This window comes from Astyanax mexicanus, chromosome 1, assembly GCF_023375975.1.
Source record: "Astyanax mexicanus isolate ESR-SI-001 chromosome 1, AstMex3_surface, whole genome shotgun sequence".
NCBI classification, from domain to species: Eukaryota; Metazoa; Chordata; class Actinopteri; order Characiformes; family Acestrorhamphidae; genus Astyanax; species Astyanax mexicanus.
This window is the reverse complement of record NC_064408.1, coordinates 98495098-98514170: the sequence shown is the minus strand read 5'-3', so window position 1 is coordinate 98514170 and position 19073 is coordinate 98495098. Positions and strand designations below refer to the sequence as shown.

Sequence of the window (19073 nt, the reverse complement as noted above, 5' to 3'; positions counted from 1 at the left end):
TTTAAAAACCAAATAGTAATGGAGATTTTTTAAATACAAGTCTAAAAAGATAATAGGCTATCGATATCCTTTTCAAGAAAACAATCCTTTTGGGACGCTTTTAATCATTATAATATAATAATTTAAATGTTGGATTTGTAATTTGCAATTGGAATGTTCCTATAAGCATACTTTTTGTTTGGATTATTTAAAACATATCAGTGAGGGAAGCCTCATTGTAACCATCAGTCCACAGCAGCCTAGTCAGCCAAGGCAGGCTAGGCTGGCCGCCAGCAGCGGAGAGGGAGTCAAGTGGTCAAGTGTACTGTTGGGAATTGAAGTCAACCTCCCCCAACAACACACTAACTATATAGACTAGAGGACTATTTTTATAATGGACAGAGATTGAGAACACAGCCATGAAATGGACCACGTGATAAATAATATCCGATAAGCAACGACCAAAGCACAATAATAAGTATGAACCAATAGTAGCGCTAGAGTAGGACGTGCTAACCAATCAGAGCGGGCTGGAGGCGGGGTTTTCCGCAATACGGGTGTGAATTGGAAGACGGGTGGGGGGAATAGAAAATCAGCGCATCAGCAGCTGCAGCAGCCCTGTCAGCGGGCTGCACGCTAATTTACACGCTTGATAAGAGACCACGAAGACCCCGTGTACATGCTGGAGACTCCGTAAAGCCTGAAACAGGTAGGACCGACCGAAACACGCAGTAAACAGAGACGTATTCACGCTGTATGTTTGTGTATGTGGACAGTATGGGAAAGGGTAGCGTCCTCCTCAGTGCGCCTGCGCTCTCTCCCCCTCCTCTGGAGTTATTGTAAGCCTGTGGTGTGTGTGTGCATGATTTCATCTCCCCTCGCTCTGGAGGATTCTCCACCATACCTGTCACAGTGACATGCTGTGGACGCTGCTGTTCAGGAGAACATTCAGAGGTTTAGAGTTAAAGATTAGGCCTAAGCTAGCCTACAGATGCTGCTGTGCACTGGCTGGAAATTTGACTGAACCCCTTTGTTGTTAGCGTGAATTAAAAGCAGGCCTTTTGTTCTGGATATGGGGAGTTTAGCTAGCTGTGGTAAACAAGTCCTTAAAGTCCCTATAGTGGTGCTTGAAAGTTTGTGAACCCTTTAGAATTTTCTATATGTTTGCATAAATATGACCTTAGACAACATCAGAAGAGAACCCAGTTAAACAAATGAGACTAAAATATTATACTTGGTCATTTATTTGTTTGAGAAATTAGAAATTTCCAACAAACATTGGGACATTGCATAGGGACATGGCTAGATACCTTCCTGCCACAATTAAGAAACATTTATTTAAAATGTATTTATTCTGGACTTTTTTATTATGCTATTATGATGCTGAAAAAAATATAATATAATATTAATAATAATAATAGATACATTTATGTGCATGTTTAAAACAAAACAGAAGAAAAACACTTGTCAAATGACCACAGGACACAGTATTTGTAAAAACACAGTAATGTAAAGTACTGCCGCTATCATTGGGAAACTGCTGGTTCGAATCCTGGCCATGCAGCTTGTCATCAGCTGCCGGAGCCCTGAGAGAGCACAGTTGGCCTTGTGGGTAGATGACGTGCTCTTCCCACATGACTCCAAAAAGGGGGATGTTGTTGCTCAGCACATGGCATCTGAGCTGATGTCTTTTCGCTTTTTGGAAAGTTTGTCTTTAAAGGGGTGCAATTCCTTTGTTATGATATTAAGTCATCATTATATTAGTTCCATTTAATGTCCTTTAAATGCCATCAATATCGTTTACAGCAATAAATTGTTATTGTGACAGGCCTGCGGGGCTTGGATGGAGACAAAAAGAAAAAAAAACACTAGGGACACAAGGAGACAGGGGAAGACAAGCAAGAATACAAGACAGGAACAGAAAGAACCAAGAAAAAACACAAGATGTAACAATAATAATATAATTTATAATAATATAAATGTTAGATTCGTAATATGCAATTTAATTTTTTTATATAATCATACTGTCTGTTTGATTATTTGAGATAAAGTTTCATATAAGTTCTGCAGAGGGAAGAGCTTTCTCTCATACAGCCAGCCACACAACTCCCTGGAATCACCTTCCTGAAAATGTCTGTGACTCAGAAACAGTCTTGGACTAAAAACATACATTTAGTTTTTGGAAATTAATGTTCCCCCTTAGATAAACGCTGCATGTCCAGAGGTTTGTGGAGATAGGGAATTGTGGTAAACTAATGCTGGTGCTATTTTCCTGCCCACTGCATGTGATCACTTGTTTGCTGATGGTGGAGTGGGTGGATGCCAGTGTTTCAGGGTGCCTCCATGTGTATGTTACCTTTTGGCTCTCTCCCTTTAGTTAGGAAGTATTTATATTTGTGAGTGACAAAATAATGTAAACTTCTAGGATTAGAAGTTAGTTTGAAAGTGAAATTAGAGTCTGGTATTACCAAAACCACACATAATATTTTTGTGTCAAAATAATTTTGTCATAACTGGGTTCTCTTTATCTTCTTTGGCAGTGTGTGAAAATCTGATGATGTTTTAGGTCCTATGTATTCAGAAATATAGACAAAAGGGTCCACAAACTTTCAAGCACACCTGTTTATTGCTACATTTCCAAACCACTAACTATCTAACAAGCTAGCCATCTAAGGCAAATAACATGTCAGGCAGTATCAGTGGGGATTATCATTTGGATATTGTGCTCTGCTCAGTAGGGAACACCCCTCCACTGTTATTGTTAGAATAATTACTACCCTGAGACTCTGGATGGAATAGCTGACTCTTAGCTGAGCCAGGCATCTTTGCCTCAACATTACAGCTGTACAGCAGTTGTCTAGTAATTCTAGTCATTATATTAGGCCTATTGCATTGCATCTCATTAGCTACATTATTACATTATCTCTCTGTATTGGGATTTTAAATTCAGATGCACAGCAGGAAAGCCACTGCTGCAATAATGCACAGCCTAATTACACTAATCACATTGGTTTTAAGATTCTTCATGTATCATCCAGACCTACTTTATTTAAATACCATGTTTACAAAGTTAAAGATGATGTCAGCAGACACAAGCAGGGCATTTACCATTTTTACACTAACTAGTATAAGAGCTTTAAAGGTTCCAGAGCTTTTCACTACTTCTGCACAATGTATTGGTTGAGATAAGATCACATTCAAGGTGAGTTTGAGGTGAAATAATTAATTGTAGAGAGAAATTAGGTTATCCAACCCTGATTTCTTTACAGTGATGGGAACCAATAGTTGCAGTGTTTACTAACATATTTAATGCAATATATCAAACATTTCCATATTATAATATTCAAATGCTAAATTTGAAATTTGAAAACAAAATCCAGGGGAAAAATCACTTTAATGTGCAAACTTTTAGTCAGAGACCTTTAAGACATAGACAAGTAGAAAGTGATTACGGTACATTGGGGATAGCAAGTTAAGAAACTTAATCAGCCTTAATATGTGGCATATGTGTCAGTCATCTGTACCTGTAGCCAGGCATCATATTGTAATTGTAAATGTAAATGTGCCAAGATGGCACAGCTGCATGGCAAAACAGTTCTTGTATTATTTTATGCAGAGTAAAGAAAAACCTTTTTAATATGTAAATGATTTGCAAAAACTAAATTTAGTTTAGATTTAGATTTAAGCTCATTGATAGTCCTGGCATATAACATTCAAATAACTGACAAGGTTAGCTGGTAAATTAGCAACATTGATTGTTGTGATGTGTTTGTTAAGAGTTTAAAGTGGGCCACAAGATGGAAATTCCCTATTAAATAGGAATTATGTGGAATTCCCTAATAAATCAGTAGATTAGCAACGATTATTATTATTTTTTTATGTTTCTTAGTTATAACTATAGTTTTATGAGGTTATTTTACCTATAAGATTGGTTGAAGTTTATTATAGAGCATTACAAGTACGGTTGGGCGGTATGAAGGTATTTCGGTATACCACGGTATTTAAATATGGTGACGGTATTGTAAAATAGTGACGGTAGCCTATATTAACCACGTGACGTTCCAAACCTGAACTTTGAAGTTGAAGCTCCCTGATTGGTTATAGGGTGGGGATTCTCACTGAGGAGATCATACAGCAAAAACTTAATAAACTCTACAGGTTTCACTAATTTTTAACCAAATTATTGCCACAAATAGCCACATTTGTGCTGGAGTGGCAATAAACCCCCAACAAAAAAACAACCAACCACCGAAATAATCAGATTTATCAGTTTATCCTGCAGCATGGTGTGTTCAGCGTGAGATACTCACATAGTTACAGCTGCTTCTCAAATATTCCTCATCTCCCGTTTCTCTAAAAAACAGTTTTTATGTCCCTCACGCTCATATTTCAATCCCATACAGAATTCTGCAGTTTGCTCAGGGTTTTCTGTCGTTATTTCACGGCTAGCTCAAGCGCTGTAAAAATAAGTATTTCCGCGGACCGCGAGGCGCTGCGCGCGGCATCGCGCTGCCGAATCTGACCCCGCAGAACCCCGGCTCCCCTTCGCGAGCAGAAACGGCACAACACCACCCGCTGATAAACTGCTGTAGTGGATACAGCGCTTATAAATAAATTAACAAACACGAAAATTAGGGTATTCAATCTGTAATTTCAGTTCGTTTTAGTTTTTTCTTTTAATTACCGTTTTTATTAGTTTCAGTCAAGGAGAATTTTCGCTTTCATGCATGCTTGCTGGATGTCCGTTTTTTTTTTTTTTGTACCTAAAAGTGGCACAGTAGGCTGTCAGATTATGTTTGATCAATAAAATACTAAAAATATTTAAAATGAGTAAAAAATAATTAATATAAAATAAAAACTCCCCAAAACCTCAACCCATTCTTAATATTTGACAATATTTGATTAACTTTACAGGTCCTCATCTTAATTTATTTAACTAAAATGAGTTTTCAAATTATTTCTAGCCTCGCGCTGAATTAGCTCCGCGCGCGCTTTCCTTGTGACTGACGCTAAACTGTTTGATCCAACTGTTATATTATGTTATATTAATACCATTTTAACGTTTTTCGTTTCTATGTTTTGTAATTCCTTAGATTATATTTTTGTCAACATTTTGGGTTTATTTTCGTTTGTTATTTTTCTAATAATAATAGAAATTACATAATCTAAAGTAAGCCCTCCCTCGGAAGGGCAATATCAAGGACGGCAAAAGGGCAGTTGCCCAAACACATTGGGCCGTAATGTCTGCATGTCACTGGTGATTAGCATGCGATAGCTTCATATAAAATAAAGATATTAAAAACCAGATGACTATTTCCTGGAGCCTGGACTATTTCCTGGAGCCAAACTTTTGACCCGTGGCTCCATTACACACAGTACTGGAGTTCTAGCTGCCGTCCTTCGATCTAGCTGCCATCCTCCGATGGCCCCATTCATTCCTATGGGGCCAATTCGTACGACAATCGTACGAAATTCGTACGTCGTAACGTTTCGTAAGGCATATTTTCGGAAAGAGCTCAAGTTCTACAGGTCCTCAATTGGTTTCATCTTCGTATCTCAAAAATTGTGACATACACGGGCGTGCAAAGTTCTGCCCATTCATTTTCAATGGGCAAAAAAGTGCACACTTACGAAGTTTTTACGAAAAACGTAAGTCCGGAAAGCTGTATACAAGCCCACCATTCCCGATAAGGACGCACGTTTTGTCTTTTGAACGAAGTCGATATCTCAAACTGCGGCACTAGTTAACCGGACAAAAAACAGGTGGAATAATAATAATAATAATAATAATAATAAGAAGAAGAATAAGACTTAAGAAGAACAATACTGTGATTGCATACTGCAATCACACTAATAATAATATAGTTCTGCATACTAGAGTTTAGATTGTCTGCCTGAACCCGAGCCTGAACGCGAGCCTGAACGCGAGCTCATCCGCGCATTTAAAGCTCTGCAGCATTTAATATAAACATAAAAATAGATATAAAATAGGAAAATATCTAACTCAACTTAGCTCAAAATCCTAAAAGTAATATAATCTAACGAATTCTAAAATAACAAAAAAGAAATAGTGCACAAAGGTACAAAAATAAAATAGTATACATAGAAAAATAAATCATCCGCGCATTTAAAGCTCCAGCATTTAATAAAAACAGAAAAATAGATATGAAATAGGAAAGTAACTATCTGAAGCTCAAAACGCTAAAGGAAATATAATCTAACGAATTCTAAAATATCAAAACACACATGTACAAAAAAAAATACTTTTACTCCTCTCCCATTGTATTTCTGTCCCATTCACTTTGTGTAGTGCAGTGCTGATACAAATGAAATGTTTACTATATTTACTATATTTACTAATCGTTGCAACCCAGCTATAAAACAATCCCACACTTGTGTACAAATATAATCGGTATAATATATATTGCTATATAAGTTGTTGTTTTTTACAGCGTTGTAGATATTCTATATTATTCATATAGCATTACCACTGATATTTTTTGTTTGTTAGCAGCATGATGTAGAACCATATTTAAAGCACCAGTTGTTTTGTCTAAAAGAAAGCAGGTTTAATATCCTGTCTGATGCAGCTGAATCTGTGTGTTGTACTTGTTGAATGGTTGAGTCTGTCAATCCATTCAGGGATGTTTTTGTTAAAAACTGTTGCACAAGCTGTCTGTGTGGGTGGGTTGGCTGATGCCATGAAGCCTGCTCTGGCACACTCGGAGTGAGCATGTGCACTGAGCCTTCTGTACAGTTGTCACTTTTGCCTAAAGGAACTGTCTGCCCACCCACAGAGCGTATTGATTTTTTGGACTTGAACTTGGGTGCCGGGGGACTTGCAGAGAAGGAGGAGAAGAGCAGGAGGGAGCGAGAGGCACCGTACTTGAGATTTCTTCTCGGCCTGGTTCTCTGCACTTCTGGACAGGTGCTAGGTGTAGCAGATGGGTTTATTAATGTTGACATTTAATTGGCCAGGCTTTCTGCCACAGTTTGGTGAGGAGACAGAGTCTGCTCAGGGATTCATTTTTTTACTCTTCAGGTTTGGAAACAGCACAACCGAGGTGAGCTTGCAATGTCAAATGCCTTATGGCTGGACACTAAATAAATAATAATTTATTGCAATTTATTGCATTGCTCCACACAAATTCATGTAATTCATTGTGTGCAATGTGCATACTTGGCAGTTTTTATGTGTGTTTTATTGATCTTATTGATATTCAAATGATATACCAATTTGCCAACTGTCCCACCCATTCTTAAGGACTCCCCCTATCACTAGTAATATTTCCACATATAGGAGGGCAAAGACCTTCACCATGGCTGGGTAGCCAGAAAGTCCCAGTGCAGCACCCTAGCTCTGATACATCAGTTAACAGATGCCTGTGTTGATCTAGTTTGGATGTGGGAAGAGAGGACAATCACCCTCCCCAGAGAGAGCAGACTCCGGCTGCTGATGGCAAGCAGCTATAAGGGATTTGAACCAGCGATCCTCGGAAATATAGTGACAGGTTCTGAATGGTACAGCAGACTAAAGTGCTAAGTTAGCATATATGATGCCCATGCATTATTGAAACACTCACAAAAGACACTCGTGTGAAAAAAAAGTTCACAGCATCCTTACATATTTTTTGGACCTAAACCACCATCTGACTGCCATAGCCAGTTGAGCCCCGCCCATGATCAGCCTCAAAATGCTCAGACCTCCCTTTCACCACCTAAAATGTTTGTTTTATTCCAAAAGCTTAAACAGATCCTGTGCTAACAGGAAGCATTAATGCCACTTTGCAAGAAAATCTCAGAACGTGTTCAAGGGAATCAGTGGGATGGGCTTTTACATAGAACTGAATGCATTATGTTGGGTAAATAATCAAACAGGCTTTCTCATGGTATGCCAAATGCTCTATAATGGTGACCTCCTTACGACTGTTTATCCACCCTGTGACACCATTTTGAAAGCAACAGCTGAGAACAACTGAGCCGCGATGATGACATGAACTAAATATAGCCGCAGAGCTTCTCAGGCACAGTAGGGGCATACGTTCTAACATTTAATGACCGGTATTTAGTCGGACATGACCAGAAGGTTCTGTGGATGTGAGTTTTGTAGCTGCTTTGTAGCTGATGTAAATCTAATTGTGTAAGTATGAACCACAGGAAAAACAGAATTGGTAATCGTAAGGGCTGAAACATTTATAACCTTATAACTTCATCATTACTGGCCTGAACTGAATGCTCTGGCTTTTGTACATGACGAAAAACACTGACTGGTACAGTATATTTGCAAATCAGTATTCCTAAATTTTCTTTTTATGTATTTTTTCCCTAAAGTATGTAGTTTTATTGACCCAAAACTATTTTAATTAATGTAAAGCTCTCCTGTATTGTGTTCTTATTCAAAAATAATGAGCTGAACAACTGTAGGATATTGTTGGAAATATGTACATATGTTGGTTTTTATAGAAAAAAAATGTTATATAATAAATGCAACATATGGAGCATCACTGATGATCAAACATACTCTACTGGAAACATTCTATTTAGATCACATTTACGTAAAAAAAAAGCACTCCAAATATCTCCATATATCCAGGACTGAAGTAAAATAAATGATACTGGACAGATATAATCTTTTTCTAGTAGATCTGTCATGGGAAAATAATTTTTTAGATTTTTTTTTTGCTAAAACAGAAAAAAATTGTACCCTGAGATGATAGTTAGGAGGGGTGATATGGCACAACATTTTAGAGTATAATATCGTTCACAATTAAAAAAATATTGGTGATATAATTGGAGCTAATACGATATGACACCCCTTACTGCCAGCAGAATTACTGGAATTCTTGTCCCACACCAGTTACAAACACCTGATTTGAGACACGTACACTTGGGCCTATCCTTATAATTATGCAATTGACTTATCAATTTTTTATTTATATTACTCTTCGTTTTTCTTAGTGAGGAGCGCATGATTATGTGATGGAGCCGGCATGTCACATTATTTTATTAGTTTTTTTATTAGGATGTTTTCTATTACAGTAACATATCTTTGGATGTGTTCTATTACAAGTATGCTATTATAGTACAGTTTTAAATGATGGGAAGAAGAACGTATGGAGAAGTCTTGGAACGGCTTGATACAAAGCTCACCACATCCTCTGTTAAACATGGTGGTGGTATGGGTGTGCTTGGCTTTAAGTAAAGAAGTGGCTTTAAGTAAAGAAGTGGAATATTCTGCAGTGGTCGAGTCAATCACCAGATCTAAACCCAATCAAGCAGCATTTCACTTCTCGCTTAATACAAATTAAAGGTAGAAAGACCCACAAACCAGCAACAACTGAAGACTGCTGCAGTAAAGTTTTAGCAAAGCATCATAAAGTGGGAAGCCCAGTGTTTGGTAATGTTCATGGGTTCAAAACTTCATGCAGGCATTAACTGTGACATAAAATTGTCTTAAAATTACAATAATATAGTTTATCACTCTAATTTCTGGGACATAATATCATCCAAACAAACAGATATTCTGACACCTTACAGATAACTTCTCTCTCCATTCTATAGTTGTGAAATAATATTACCATTTAGACTGCAGACTATGTTTTTATAACTCTCTTTAAAAACAGAAAGCTTGACTGGGATGGCTCGCTAGTACTCAACAATGAATATCTCTTTAACATGGTCTTAATTAGGGTTCAAGCACCGAAGGTGCGTAGAACCCTATTGTTTTTGCTAAGATTTTTCTTATTATTATTATTATTAGGGTTCAAGCACCGAAGGTGCGTAGAACCCTATTGTTTTTGCTAAGATTTTTCTTATTATTATTAGGGGATCGAGCACGTAGTGCTAGAAACCCTATTGTAATTGTTCTGATTATTAGGGGTTCGAGCACGTAGTGCTAGAAACCCTATTGTAATTGTTCTGATTATTAGGGGTTCGAGCACGTAGTGCTAGAAACCCTATTGTAATTGTTCTGATTATTATTATTATTAGGGGTTCGAGCACGTAGTGCTAGAAACCCTATTGTAATTGTTCCGATTATTATTCTTATTCTTTTTCTGCCATAGAAGTGATCGGGCAGAAGAAACCGTAAGGCCTACAGGGCTGAGACTTGGTCATATGGTAGTACTTCTCACCGCTACTCAGATTCAAAAGATGAGCCCGATCGGCCTCAAGGGGGCGCTATGGCGAAGGTCAATGCGTTAGGCCTCGTAACTCCCACGCCCTGATAGCTAGAGCAAAAATTCTTGCATTATATGATTCCTTGGTTAATGGCAAATCAAAAAGGTCAATAGAACCACTAAGCTCCGCCCACTTAGATTTTTTGCTATTTAGCATAATATGCAAAACCTACTTTTGAGAACTTGTCCTAGGGTCATTGACCAATCCTGTCATATTTGGTGTCAAACAACTCAGCAGAGTCCCAACCTCAATAATTATCAAAAAAATTGTGAAATTTGTAAACAATATGGCCGCCATATGCAAATTAATCTTACCGTGGCACACCCAAATTTACTCTAACAGCTGTAACTTTTGAATGCTTAAACCGACACTAATGCCACTTTACAACTTTGATGCCAATATGATTCTGAGGTAGCCATTCAATCTGTGTAGACATACGCCTCCAGGGGGCGGAGCCAAAGCTAAAAATCTGTTTCTCAGGAACCGTACAAGCTATGAAGCTCTCCTTTGGCATGTATCATCTATGGCCTATGTCCTAATGTTTTACAGAAGGAAAATTTGATATGCAAATTTTTGCGATCGTTATTAGCCAATCAGATTCCAGCAAGCTTTTGACATGCTAAACAATGACCAATCAGGACGATACTTATACCCTACATGTATCTCAGGGCCTTCTATCATCCATTAAAATATGGCGTTGATTGGCCTCAAGGGGGCGCTATAGCAGAAAATCAGTTATATCTAAAGGTATAAGTGGCCTAGGCTTGTTATTCTTTTTGAGTTGTATACTTTGCTGTAGCCTTTACAACTTTGTAATTACATGTGTTTACCAAAAATGCAAAGATTTTCATCAGTGGCCAAAAGAGTAAAAATTGCTCTTTTCGAACTTGTCTTTAAGTCCTTAATCAATCAAAACAAATTTGGTCTTGATGCAATCTTGAGACCCTGAAGGTAAATAATTATCAAAAAAATCTTGACATTTTAACTATTTGAGGCCCATAAACCTTGATCAAACATGTACGTGAAAGCCTTTTCAGAGTTATTTGGCCAAAACTCTGTCAAAGTTTAAAACATGCCAAAACTGTTGAAGCTACTAATTAACAATGACATTTGAAGCACATGTGCCAAGTATGAGCCAAATAAGTCTTCAGTAGGCTCTACAGTGAAAAAATAACTATTTTCAATTTATTCTATTTATCGCTATTTTCCAACCTAAATGGACAGAAGACAGGAACCTTTCACCCTATCAACACACAAATTTATACACATATATAGACTGATATTGTGATCTTGATTGCAAATTTTCAGCCAAATCGGACATGTTTTGCCTCTACAACGGCTGGAAAACTACAGCGATTTTGTAGGCCTCAAGCCTGTATTATCGCTTTTTTCAAATCTAAATGGACAGAAGTCAGGAACCTTTGACCCTATTGACACAGAAATTGACATACATATATAGACTGATATTGTGATCCTGATTGCACATTTTGAGCCAAATCAGATATTTTTTGCCTCTAATATGGCCAAAGAGCAACAGCCATTTTGTAGGCCATAAGCCTGTATTATCACTTTTTTCAAACCTAAATGGTCAGAAGTCAGGAACCTTTGACCCTATCAACACACAAATTTACATACATGTATATACAGACCACTTGATCATGAGTACCAATTTGGAGCCCAATCGGACTTTTCTTCTCTTTTTAATAAATAGAAACACACTGATAGGGAATGATCTGTCTTTCTGATAGAGTGATAGATTTCCAGCAGGTTATATGTGGTCTCTTGCTGCGCTCTGGTGGTCATTTGGTGAAACAGCTACAGGTGAATTATTTTAAATTAAAGCTCTGCTGAACTTATTCAATCTTGCTTGTCTTGCTTAATTGAACATATTTATCCTTCTTGGTCATGCTGCTCAGCCGCCTGGGTCATTCTTGTTTATGCTCCACCCACTTAATTTTTTTTTTAATTTGCATAATATGCAAAACCTACTTTTGAGATCTTGTCCTTGGATCCTTGACCAATCATGACATGTTTGGTGTCAAACAGTTCAGCAGAGCTTACTCCTCAATAATTATTTAAAAAATCTTTACATTTATAAACAATATGGCCGCCATATGCAAATGAGTTCTACCATGGTGCAGTAAAATGTCTTTAACACTTATAACTTTTGAATGCTTAACCTGACACTAATACTACTTCAGTCCTTTGATCATTACATGATTCTCAGATACCCTGTCAGTTTAAGTAGACATACACCCCCCCAGGGGGCGGGGCCAATGCTCGATAGCTGTTTCTCTAGAACCATACAAGCTATCAAGGTCATCCTAGCCAATTATCATCTATGGCCCATGCACTAATGGTACACCAAATGAAAATTTGATATGGACACTTTTGTGGTCACTATTAGCCAATCACATTCCAGCAAGCTTTTGACAGGCTGAATGTCAATCAGGTCAAAACTTATGTACTATTATTGATATTATTGGTTATTAATATGTGCCCTTGTCATGCCTCACTGCTAGGCTCTCCGAATGCCCACTAGAGTGCAGCAAGAGACCACATAAAACCTGCTGAACACTACAGCTCAATTTATCAATGCATTTCAACTAGTTTACTCACACCACTCATCTAGCATTGTCATTATGGTCTTTATGGTCACGCTGGTCACCTAGCTTGGTTATGCTGCCCATCCAGCTAGGTCATTCTGGTCATTCACATTGGTCATTATGGTCCTGCTGGTCATTCAGCTTTGTCATCATAGCAATGCTGGTCATCCAGCTTGGTCATACTGGCCAAACACCTTTGCCATGCTGGTCATCCAGTTTGGTGATGCCAGTCAACCAGCAACATGTTTTAAGCCTAACTGGCCTCCAGGGGTCTCTTTGCCTGTAACGCTCGAACCCCGTAAATCGCCGCTTGCGGCTATATTTATTATTATTATTATTATTATAGTTCTTATTCTTTTTCTGCCATAGAAGTGATTGGGGAGAAGAAACCGTAAGGCCTACAGGGCTGAGACTTGGTCATATGGTAGTACTTCTCACCGCTACTCAGATTCAAAAGATGAGCCTGATCGGCCTCCAGGGGGCGCTATGGCGAAGGTCAACGCGTTTGGCCTCGTAACTCCTACGCCCTGATAGCTAGAGCAAAAATTCTTGCATTATATGATTCCTTGGTTAATGGCAAATCAAAAAGGTCAATAGAACCACTAAGCTCCGCCCACTTAGATTTTTTGCTATTTAGCATAATATGCAAAACCTACTTTTGAGAACTTGTCCTAGGGTCATTGACCAATCCTGTCATATTTGGTGTCAAACAACTCAGCAGAGTCCCAAACTCAATAATTATCGAAAAAATTGAGAACTTTTTAAACAATATGGCCGCCATATGCAAATTGATCTTACCGTGGCACACCCAAATTTACTCTAACAGCTGTAACTTTTGAATGCTTAAACCTACACTAATGCCACTTTACAACTTTGATGCCAACATGATTCTGAGGTAGCCCGTCAATCTGTGTAGACATACGCACCCAGGGGGCGGAGCCAAAGCTAAAAATCTGTTTCTCAGGAACTGTACAAGCTATGAAGCTCTCCTTTGGCATGTATCATCTATGGCCTATGTCCTAATGTTTTACAGAAGGAAAATTTGATATGCAAATTTTTGCGATCGTTATTAGCCAATCAGATTCCAGCAAGCTTTTGACAGGCTAAACAATGACCAATCAGGACGATACTTATACCCTACATGTATCACAGGGCCTTCTATCATCCATTAAAATATGGGGTTGATTAGCCTCAAGGGGGCGCTATAGCAGAAAATCAGTTATATCTAAAGGTACAAGTGGCCTAGGCTTGTTATTCTTTTTTAGTTGTATACTGTGCTATAGCTTTTACAACTTTGTAATTACATATGTTTACCAAAAATGCAAAGGTTTTCATCAGTGGCCAAAAGAGTAAAACTTGCTCTTTTCGAACTTGTCTTTAAGTCCTTAATCAATCAAAACAAATTTGATCTTGATGCAATCTTGAGACCCTGTAGGTAAATAATTATCAAAAAAATCTTGACATTTTAACTATTTGAGGCCCATAAACCTTGATCAAACATGTACGTGAAAGCCTTTTCAGAGTTATTTGGCCAAAACTCTGTCAAAGTTTAAAACATGCAAAAACTGTTGAAGCTACTAATTAACAATGACATTTGAAGTACATGTGCCAAGTATGAGCCAAATAAGTCTTCAGTAGGCTCTACAGTGAAAAAATAACTATTTTCAATTTATTCTATTTATCGCTATTTTCCAACCTAAATGGACAGAAGACAGGAACCTTTCACCCTATCAACACACAAATTTATACACATATATAGACTGATAATTTGATCTGGATTGCAAATTTTCAGCCAAATCGGACATGTTTTCCCTCTACAACGGCTGGAAAACTACAGCGATTTTGTAGGCCTCAAGCCTGTATTATCGCTTTTTTCAAACCTAAATGGACATAAGTCAGGAACCTTTGACCCTATCGACACAGAAATTGACATACATATATAGACTGATATTGTGATCTTGATTGCAAATTTTGAGCCAAATCAGATATTTTTTGCCTCTAATATGGCCAAAGAGCAACAGCCATTTTGTAGGCCATAAGCCTGTATTATCGCTTTTTTCAAACCTAAATGGACAGAAGTCAGGAACCTTTGACCCTATCAACACACAAATTTACACACATATATATGCAGACCACTTGATCATGAGTACCAATTTGGAGCCCAATCGGACTTTTCTTCTCTTTTTAATAAATAGAAACACACTGATAGGGAATGTTCTGTCTTCCTTATAGAGTGATAGATTTCCAGCAGGTTATATGTGGTCTCTTGCTGCGCTCTGGTGGTCATTTGGTGAAACAGCTACATTTGAATTATTCTAAATTAAAGCTCTGCTGAACTTATTTAATCATTTTTGTCTTGCTTAATTGAACATATTTATCCTTCTTGGTCATGCTAGTCAGCCACCTGGGTCATTCTTATTTATGCTCCACCCACTTAATTTTTTTTTAATTTGCATAATATGCAAAACCTACTTTTGAGATCTTGTCTTTGCCTCCTTGACCAATCATGACATGTTTGGTGTCAAACAGTTCAGCAGAGCTTACTCCTCAATAATTATAAAAAAAAATCTTTACATTTATAAACAATATGGCCGCCATATGCAAATTAGTTTTACCATGGTGCAGTAAAATGTCTTTAACACTTATAACTTTTGAATGCTTAACCTGACACTAATACCACTTCAGTCCTTTGATCATTACATGATTCTCAGATACCCTGTGGGTTTAAGTAGACATACACCGCCCCAGGGGGCGGGGCCAATGCTCGATAGCTGTTTCTCTACAACCATACAAGCTATCAAGGTCATCCTTGCCAATTATCATCTATGGCCCATGCACTAATGGTACACCAAATGAAAATTTGATATGGACACTTTTGTGGTCACTATTAGCCAATCACATTCCAGCAAGCTTTTGACAGGCAGAATGTTTATCAGGTCAAAACTTATACACTATATATGGGTTATTTATATGCCCTTTTTATGCCTTGTGTTTTTTGAATTTAAGAACTGAAGTTGTTTCACCAAATGCCCACTAGAGTGCAGCAAGACACCACATAAAACCTGATGAACACTACAGCTCAATTTATCAATGCTTTTCAACTAGTTTACTCACACCACTCATCTAGCATTGTCATTTTGGTCTTTATGGTCACGCTGGTTACCCAGCTTGGTTATCCAGTTTGGTGATGACGGTCAACCAGCAACAGGTTTTAAGCCTAACTGGCCTCCAGGGGCCTCTTTGCCTGTGACGCTCGAACCCCGTAAATCGCCGCTTGCGGCTATATTTATTATTATTATTATTCTTATTCTTTTTCTGCCATAGAAGTGATTGGGCAGAAGAAACCGTAAGGCCTACAGGGCTGAGACTTGGTCATATGGTAGTACTTCTCACCGCTACTCAGATTCAAAAGATGAGCCGGATCGGCCTCAAGGGGGCGCTATGGCGAAGGTCAACGCGTTTGGCCCCGTAACTCCTACGCCCTGATAGCTAGAGCAAAAATTCTTGCATTATATGATTCCTTGGTTAATGGCAAATCAAAAAGGTCAATAGAACTACTAAGCTCCGCCCACTTAGATTTTTTGCTATTTAGCATAATATGCAAAACCTACTTTTGAGAACTTGTCCTAAACTCATTGACCAATGCTGACATGTTTGGTGTCAAACAACTCAGCAGAGTCCCAACCTCAATAATTATTAAAAAAATCTTGAAAATTGCAAAAAATATGGCCGACATATGCAAATTAATCTTACCGTGGCACACCCAAATTTACTTTAACAGCTGTAACTTTTGAATGCTTAAACCGACACTAATGCCACTTTAGACCTATGATGCCAACATGATTCTGAGGTAGCATGTCAATCTGTGTAGACATACGCCCCCAGGGGGCGGAGCCAAAGCTAAAAATCTGTTTCTCAGGAACCGTACAAGCTATGAAGCTCTCCTTTGGCATGTATCATCTATGGCCTATGTCCTAATGTTTTACAGAAGGAAAATTTGATATGCAAATTTTTGCGATCGTTATTAGCCAATCAGATTCCAGCAAGCTTTTGACAGGCTAAACAATGACCAATCAGGACGATACTTATACCCTACATGTATCTCAGGGCCTTCTATCATCCATTAAAATATGGTGTTGATTGGCCTCAAGGGGGCGCTATAGCAGATAATCAGTTATATCTAAAGGTAGAAGTGGCCTAGGCTTGTTATTCTTTTTTAGTTGTATACTTTGCTGTAGCCTTTACAACTTTGTAATTACATATGTTTACCAAAAATGCAAAGATTTTCATCAGTGGCCAAAAGAGTAAAAATTGCTCTTTTCGAACTTGTCTTTAAGTCCTTAATCAATCAAAACAAATTTAGTCTTGATGCAATCTTGAGACCCTGTAGGTAAATAATTATCAAAAAAATCTTGATATTTTAACTATTTGAGGCCCATAAACCTTGATCAAACATGTACGTGAAAGCCTTTTCAGAGTTATTTGGCCAAAACTCTGTCAAAGTTTAAAACATGCCAAAACTGCTGAAGCTACTAATTAACAATGACATTTGAAGTACATGTGCCAAGTATGAGCCAAATAAGTCTTCAGTAGGCTCTACAGTGAAAAAATAACTATTTTCAATTTATTCTATTTATCGCTATTTTCCAACCTAAATGGACAGAAGACAGGAACCTTTCACTCTATCATCACACAAATTTACACACATATATAGACTGATAATCTGATCTTGATTGCAAATTTTCAGCCAAATCGGACATGTTTTGCCTCTACAACGGCTGGAAAACTACAGCGATTTTGTAGGCCTCAAGCCTGTATTATCGCTTTTTTCAAATCTAAATGGACAGAAGTCAGGAACCTTTGACCCTATTGGCACAGAAATTGACATACATATATAGACTGATATTGTGATCCTGATTGCAAATTTTGAGCCAAATCAGATATGTTTTTGCCTCTAATATGGCCAAAGAGCAACAGCCATTTTGTAGGCCATAAGCCTGTATTATCACTTTTTTCAAACCTAAATGGTCAGAAGTCAGGAACCTTTGACCCTATCAACACACAAATTTACATACATGTATATACAGACCTCTTGATCATGAGTACCAATTTGGAGCCCAATCGGACTTTTCTTCTCTTTTTAATAAATAGAAACACACTGATAGGGAATGTTCTGTCTTACTTATAGAGTGATAGATTTCCAGCAGGTTATATGTGGTCTCTTGCTGCGCTCTGGTGGTCATTTGGTGAAACAGCCACAGGTGAATTATTCTAAATTAAAGCTCTGCTGAACTTATTCAATCTTGCTTGTCTTGCTTAATTGAACATATTTATCCTTCTTGTTCATGATGGTCAGCCACCTGGGTCATTCTTGTTTATGTTCCACCCACTTAATTTTTTTTTTAATTTGCATAATATGCAAAACCTACTTTTGAGATCTTGTCCTTGGATCCTTGACCAATCATGACATGTTTGGTGTCAAACAGTTCAGCAGAGCTTACTCCTCAATAATTATTAAAAAAATCTTTACATTTATAAACAATATGGCCGCCATATGCAAATGAGTTCTACCATGGTGCAGTAAAATGTCTTTAACACTTATAACTTTTGAATGCTTAACCTGACACTAATACCACTTCAGTCCTTTGATCATTACATGATTTTCAGATACCCTGTCAGTTTAAGTAGACATACACCCCCAGGGGGCGGGGCCAATGCTCGATAGCTGTTTCTCTAGAACCATACAAGCTATCAAGGTCATCCTAGCCAATTATCATCTATGGCCCATGCACTAATGGTACACCAAATGAAAATTTGATATGGACACTTTTGTGGTCACTATTAGCCAATCCCATTCCAGCAAGCTTTTAACAGGCGGAATGTTAATCAGGTCAAAACTTATACACTATTATTGATATTATTGGTTATTGATATGTGCCCTTTTATGCCTCACTGCTAGGCTCTCCGAATGCCCACTAGAGTGCAGCAAGAGACCACATAAAACCTGATGAACACTACAGCTCAATTTATCAATGCTTTTCAACTAGTTTACTCACACCACTCATCTAGCATTGTCATTATGGTCTTTATGGTCATGCTGGTCACCTAGCTTGATTATGCTGCCCATCCAGCTAGGTCATTCTGGTCATTCACATTGGTCATTATGGTCCTGCTGGTCATTCAGCTTTGTCATCATAGCAATGCTGGTCTTCCAGCTTGGTCATACTGGCCAAACACCTTTGCCATGCTGGTCATCCAGTTTGGTAATGCCGGTCAACCGGCAACATGTTTTAAGCCTAACTGGCCTCC

At 38.0% G+C, this 19073-nt stretch overlaps 1 protein-coding gene across 2 annotated transcripts in view; it reads left to right on the top strand.

The window, feature by feature from the left end:
* The first annotated feature begins 546 nt into the window (after positions 1-546).
* pkia (cAMP-dependent protein kinase inhibitor alpha) overlaps positions 547-19073 on the top strand; it is a 77027-nt gene continuing 58500 nt past the window's right edge. Inside the window, exon 1 of one of the 2 annotated variants that reach the window (XM_022682019.2) lies at positions 547-688. The gene's annotated coding sequence lies outside the window, so the exon portion shown is untranslated. Of the gene's footprint in view, positions 689-7959; positions 8120-19073 lie in introns of those variants that run through there. The other variant, XM_007248907.4, reaches the window with a different exon arrangement.